This window comes from Copadichromis virginalis, unplaced genomic scaffold, assembly GCF_057382275.1.
Source record: "Copadichromis virginalis isolate Kocher_CV1m ecotype Utaka unplaced genomic scaffold, C_Virginalis_male_GT1.1 unmapped_scaffold_1, whole genome shotgun sequence".
NCBI lineage: Eukaryota > Metazoa > Chordata > Actinopteri > Cichliformes > Cichlidae > Copadichromis > Copadichromis virginalis.
Window position 1 is genome coordinate 802543 of NW_028188589.1, and position 6314 is coordinate 808856.

The 6314-nt window shown below is 45.9% G+C and overlaps 1 long non-coding RNA gene across 1 annotated transcript; it reads left to right on the forward strand.

Annotated features, from left to right (window-relative positions):
* Positions 1 to 1368: 1368 nt before the first annotated feature.
* On the forward strand, positions 1369 to 2404 carry LOC146679456 (uncharacterized). The gene is made up of 3 exons (XR_014918524.1): positions 1369 to 1565; positions 1640 to 1701; positions 1974 to 2404. It is a non-coding gene; the product is annotated as an uncharacterized LOC146679456 (long non-coding RNA).
* Positions 2405 to 6314: the final 3910 nt, after the last annotated feature.

A 6314-nucleotide genomic window follows, 5' to 3' on the forward strand; every position in this document is an offset into this window, starting at 1 on the left:
GTATTGAATAAATAAAATAACTTAAAAATGAATTTGTAAATTAATATTTTATCGCACAATTCATTGTTTAAGCAAAGAACTCTTTATTTCGATGCGCTGGATCTTCTGGTCCTCTGCACATAAGTGGATTTCCATTTAGACTTTATATAGACAACAACTCAAAGTGCTTTACAACAAGTCACATTCACCCATACGATCATCTAGTGCTGTACTTTAAACACTTTAAACACAAACACAGATACTGTGGGGAGAGGCCACAGAGGCACAGGGAGAAAACTCACACAGAAATCCAACAATTAAAGAGGAACCTTCTCGATGTAACACTACCATCCTGCAAGATGACCTGGTCCTGGGCCATCTTAATAAGCATGCTGTGCACAGTAGTTTCATATTCCTGCCAGAACAAACACCAGACAGTTTGTACACAAGGCTCAGATTCTCGCTTTGCCAGATACAGACAATAGTTTAAGATCCTAATGTCTCTGCACAGCTCTGTATGTACTGAAATATCCAACCTCAGATATTTCCTGCTCACTCTCTGCACCGCCTTAGACAACAAGTAGTTCATGCTATACATAGCATTGACTTTTCATTCCAGCCATGTGCACTCATCAGGGCATCAGTGCTGCCGTAGTAACCACACTAACACTTCCTTGCACCTGTTGAAATGGCCTCAGTCTGATCGTGCCCTGAACAAACTCACCTTTAACATCCCACACACGGACTAAATATGTGCGTGTCAATAACACGTGACAGGAGAACATGCTGGTTGTCTGTCATGGGGCTGAATTAGAAACAGAGCAGGAACTACAGTTTGTCAGATTAAGACTGATCAGGTCCAACATCCGCTCCCAGCACTGATTTACACGTTTGGTGTCACATTGAAGGAAACGCCTACTGGCACAACCTGCATGTGTTAAACTGCTCCTGCGTGTAAACAGCGTGTCACTTACGGCTTTTTGCATCACAAGGACGCGCACTGGCGTCTCAGGGTGACTCAGATGTTTGCTGAATGAGGTGTAGACCGGACTAGGCGGGACTCATTTCACCAAAACACGAGCTTTTCCACCCACCAGTGTTTATCTGTGTGCTTATTTTAAAGAATTATTCCATCGTTATCAAATACGAAGCATTACACGCACGTCGAGCCGTTTCTGCTGAGTCAGACACCAGTGCTCCCGTGTGCTGATTCTCGGGTCCATCTTAAACTGGTGTGTTTGCGAATGAACTTCGGTAAAACGTTACAACGTTACCGGGCGCGCAGAGGGTCTCGGAGGCGTGTCGTACCTGTCGGGTGGTCGCGGGCTCCTCGTTCCCGGTGGGTGAAGGTGTTTCTCCTTCAAGCGATGCTGGTGTAACCCACATAAAAAGAGCTGCATCTATAACTAAGCCGAAATTTTAAATTCCAATTGGGAGCGTGCCCGTGAAGGCATCGCGACGCGTCATGGCGCGTGTCTGCACATGCCTGTTGTGACCAATCACATTCGCGAGGCACCGATATATGCCTTCCGGGTTGTCGTCTCGAAAAGACGCGGGGGAGAGGCGTTAGCGGATGGAAGCAACAGGTACGTAGGGCGAGCGCTTTTCGCTGTTTACTATCTTGACTTGTTTTGAATTAATTGTGGATTGCGTTCAACAGTATTTTGATACCGCCGTGGGTAGATGCGTGGGGCTCGTATGTGACATCGCACGTAGTGAATGGTGAGTGAGTCTGAATGTTTGTTTGTATTTGTAACCTGTAACAGTATGCCAGTGCTATTAGCTGATGGGATGGCTGAGGCTTACTGTATTACTACTGCTCTCACTTTATGTGGCTGTAGTTTTGTTATTTGAGATTGTCATTTGTTTTAATTCATTACAATGGTTGGATATGTATTTGTTGTATTTTCTCATGGATTTTATGTGTACACTGGAACTAAAGCTAGCTTGGGAAGTTTAGATGAATTTTGCTAATAGTGGTTTTGTGATTATAGTGCAGGCTAGTGGTGCCCTGGAGAGACCACAGCGACACCACTACTTTGGATGGCGAGCTAGGCCCAACGAGCCAGAACCCCAGCTACAACTTCCTGCGGTCTGGTAGGAGGCTGCTGCGGCCTACACTCTCCCCTCTTGGTTTAGTCCCCTAAATCTCACTTCTGAGATTTCAGTTTTGGAATCTTAGTGCTGATCATCCTACTTCAAATTTCAACCTGTCTAGACTGTCATACGCGTTGGACTTATATCACTCATGAAATAAACTTTATGGACATTGTTGCCAGAGGTTGGACGAGGTTCCTGCACTGCCGTGCAGCGGATATTTTACAAGCTTGAATTGTTTTATTTTTTCCTTGTCTGCAGATTTTGTAAATATTGGTGTTTGGTAGTTGCACTTTGTTTTCACTATAAATAACATTTGTAATCACAATATTTGTGGTTGTACGTTTATTGTACTTCACTCACCTCCTAGAGCCGAATCTGATATCTTCTGAATTAGCCCAACTATTCATAACCAACTTAAATTATTTTAGCTTATGTACTTGCTACATAAGACAAATTAGTGGCGAGCCAGCCAGGAGGTTGTGTCAAGTATAATATTGTTGTGTACATTCAGTCTCACTATCTCACCATATTACTATGAACATGGACTTGTTGGAGTCATTAGGTGTTAAAATACCAAACGCGGTGTTGGTCAGTGGCGTCCCCGCATATGTGGTTGAGGAGGTTGAAGATTTTCTTCTCCAGTATGGTGCTATTGAACGCTCCGTGCCAATAAACTCACCCGGCTCTGAGTTTAATAATATGCTCGTTGTTGAGTTTAAAACGGGGTCTGCTTTTGATTTATTGGGTCCGATTCTGCCGTATACATTTAAGCCCTTAAATAATGAATATCATATAAAAAGCTTGTCTAAAATCTATGCGGCTACTGTCGGGTGCACAAAGACTAAGACTTATTTAGCTGACTTAAAACAAGTAGCAAAACTGTCTGGTCAGGATTTTGCTGAAGTTCTCCAAGAACTAATGACCCAAATAAATGGAGCTGTTTCAGAACTGCGCCCAGGAAAACCAGAAGGGCTCAAGCAGGAATGCACTGCCGCATCTGAACACAAAATGGCTGCCACTCCGGATCGACAAACCCACAACATGGCTAGCCCTGTCACTTCTTCAGCTGCCCTACATCCTACAACAACAGAAGGACATTCTATCAGTATGTCTGCGGCTGAGTTGAATCCACCTGAAGTACAGAGGTATGTTGTGGAGCATATAGTAAAGAGCGAAGATGTAAACATACGCTCATCCCATAAGCTGCGCATGTTTTCTGGGAGACTACCACACCCACAGCATGAGGTGGACTATGATACATGGCGCTCTGGAGTGGATCTCATCTTAAAGGATCCAGCCATTTCAGAACTGCGAAGATCCAGACACATCCTTGATAGTCTTTTACCACCTGCAGCGGACATAATCAAGCACCTTAACCCCGACCTACCAGCAGAGACTTATATTCAACATCTTGATTCTGCTTATGGAATTGTACAGGACGGGGAAGAACTTTATGCGAAGTTCATGGACACGCTGCAGAACTCGGGTGAGAAGCCATCCGGCTACTTACAGCGACTTCAGGTGGCCCTGAGTTTAGCTGTTAAGCGGGGAGGGGTCAAGCAGGGTGAAGTGAACAGGCACCTGCTCAGCCAATTCTGTAGGGGATGTTGGGATAGCAATCTTATCTCTGAGCTTCAGCTGAAGCAGAGAAAATCCAACCCACCTTCTTTTGCAGAACTATTACTCCTATTAAGAACTGAAGAAGACAGAGAAGCTAGCAAAACTCTGAGGATGAAGCAACATTTGGGAACACCAAGACACAGAGTTGCAGCTCAAGCTCAGTTCGCAGTAGAAGAAGAAAAGGGGGTCTGTGCTGCGTTGTCCACTCTCACCCAGCAGATGGCGGAGATACAAAAGCAACTTGCCGCCTTAACTGCCTCCCAGTCTCACCAGTCCTGTACTCTTGTTCCAAAGCAGCACCCGAAGCAAAGAACGGATACACAGGGGAATATATCATCTAACCCCAAGCCTGGTTTCTGTTTCAGGTGTGGGGAAGATGGACACATTAGACCACAGTGTGAGAACAGACCCAATCCCGCATTGGTCAATGCAAAACGCAAACAGTTCAGTGAAAAGAAACCAAAATGGCAGAAGCGGAATTCATCAACTGGACATTTAAACTAGATACAGTTTCTGTAATGGGACGTACAGGAACTGTGCAGGACCCACATTGTCCCGCAAAGGAGGAAAGGAACAAGGAGGAAATTGTTCACTGTGTAGACCGACACACTTGTCCGAAGGCAACTACAATGTTACCTCATGGGTTAGTTGGGTCAAGATGCACAACAGAGGTGACCCTAGCAGGCCATCCACAGAAATGCCTGCTTGATACAGGATCACAGGTTACTACAATACCTGTATCCTTTTACAACAATCATCTTCATGACCAACAAATTCAACCACTCCATGATCTTCTCCAGGTGGAAGGTGCTGCGGGTCAAACCATTCCATATCTTGGATACATTGAGGTTTCCGTCAAGTTCCCCAGAGATTTTGTTGGTGAAGAATATGAAGTAACAACATTGGCTCTAGTTGTTCCGGACGTACACCCTGACGTCCCCGCTACTGTGCTAATTGGGATGAACACCCTGGAACCCCTGTATGAACAGCATCTTAACCAGCATCCGAGCTATCAGCCTAGCACTCATGGGTACAGAGCGGTGTTGAAAACACTACAGCTGTCACACAAGCAGAAGGAGAATGGCAGCATTGGGAATGTGAGGCTACTAAGCAAAGCTCCAGTGCGTGTTCCGGCCGGCCGCACTATTGTCATCCAGGGCTCTGCCAAAGTTTCCACCCCGTTGTTTAGCCAGAGTGTTCTCCTACAGCATCCTGCTTCCACCTTACCTGGGGGGTTGTGTGTCAGCAGTTGTCTCATCAACTTCCCAGCTCTTTCTCCATACAAGGTTCCTGTGGTTATTACAAATGAGTCGGAGCAAGATACCTTCATTCCACCTCACAGTGTCATTGCGGATTTGGAAACCTACCACTGCATCTTGTCTGAACATCGCGTGACCCATCTTCCAGTCAGGAACACTACCACCAGCCTGAACTTTGATTTTGGTGATTCTCCACTGTCACCTGAATGGAGGACGCGAGTCATAGGCAAGCTGAATGACATCTCGGAGGTCTTTTCGCATCATGACTTGGATTTTGGATGTACATCAGCTGTCAAACATCATATTCCACTCCATGACAATACACCATTCAAGCAACGTGCCCGGCCAATCCATCCACAAGATTTCGAAGCTGTCCGCCGTCACCTGCGTGAGCTCCTGGAAGCCGGCATTATAAGGGAATCATCGTCTCCTTTTGCTTCGCCTATCGTGGTGGTCAGGAAGAAGAACGGTGAGGTCCGGCTGTGCATAGACTACCGGAAACTAAACCTTCAAACCATCAAGGATGCATACCCCTTACCTAATTTGGAGGAATCCTTTTCAGCACTCACTGGTTCTAAGTGGTTTTCAGTGCTCGACCTGAAGTCCGGTTACTACCAGATCCAGATGGAGGAGGAAGACAAGGCAAAGACTGCTTTTGTGACTCCTCTTGGGTTCTGGGAGTTTAACCAAATGCCTCAAGGTGTTACCAACGCCCCAAGCACCTTTCAGCGCTTGATGGAGCGATGCATGGGGGACCTTCACCTAAAGGAAGTGCTCGTTTTCCTGGATGACTTAATCATCTATTCGGACACTCTTGAGGAACACGAACGAAGGCTGCTGAGAGTCCTGAACCGGTTGAAGGAATATGGGCTGAAACTGGCACCGGAGAAATGTCGATTCTTCCAAAAGTCTGTAAAGTACTTGGGTCATATTGTCTCTGAGGAAGGAGTTCAAACAGATCCTGAGAAGATAGAGACCATCAAGACATGGCCGGTTCCCCAGACTCTGAAACAATTAAGATCTTTTCTGGGTTTCGCTGGTTATTACCGCCGGTTTATAAAAGACTATTCCGTCATTGCCAAACCTCTCAATGACCTGACTCGTGGATATTCTCCAGTTCAAAGATCAAAGACCCTGAAAGCTCACAAGATACCCACCTACAGGCCAAACCAACCCTTCGGGGAGAGGTGGGATACCAAATGTCAAGTTGCATTTGAAACCTTGATTGAGAAGCTTACAACAGTCCTGGCACTCCATACGTCTCACCAAGCGGTGCACAAAGAGTTAAATTACTTCTACTGGAGTCCTGGTCATGTGACAAGTATGGCCAATGTGATTGGCTGAGCCTGTCAGGGA